The following is a 488-nucleotide window of genomic DNA, read 5'->3' on the forward strand; positions in this document are numbered from 1 at the left end:
AGGGGGGGTATTTTTTCTAGATAACAATCTTGATCCTAAAATGCGCATGGCATTACCAGTACTCCTAGACTGATTTTAATCTAAAACTATTTAAGCCACTAAAATTGATATATGATTTCAAGACAAGCATTTGGTGATAGTTTTAAGAACTTCCTTATGCTTCCTACATCCTATCTACAAATTTCTAGATTCAGGAACAGGCTATTCATAGTATATGTATAGTACAAACACCAGCTATGATTTTTTTCTTTGGCTCATAATTTGATATCCTACTCTTTAGTCACTACCCTAACATCACACTAAACAGAAATATCCAATACATCTTTCCCTAAAAGCGCTTCACACGACCATATTCATCACCAACAGTTTCTCTTCTTTTCTGCTGGCTTGCTTCCAAACCATGTTCATCGGATGCTGAAGAACAAGTCAGCATATGCTGAGAGGCTTCTTTTCTTTTCATGTAAAACTCGTGTGACCAACTTTTTTCC

The 488-nt window shown here is 35.9% G+C and overlaps 1 protein-coding gene across 1 annotated transcript in view; it reads right to left on the reverse strand.

The window, feature by feature from the left end:
- The window catches only part of LOC119588052 (glycine-rich cell wall structural protein-like), a 28,914-nt gene that overhangs the window by 19,269 nt on the left and 9,157 nt on the right, over window positions 1-488 (reverse strand). The window lies entirely within an intron of this gene.

The sequence above is a fragment of the Penaeus monodon genome, chromosome 23 (genome assembly GCF_015228065.2).
Source record: "Penaeus monodon isolate SGIC_2016 chromosome 23, NSTDA_Pmon_1, whole genome shotgun sequence".
Classification (NCBI taxonomy): Eukaryota; Metazoa; Arthropoda; class Malacostraca; order Decapoda; family Penaeidae; genus Penaeus; species Penaeus monodon.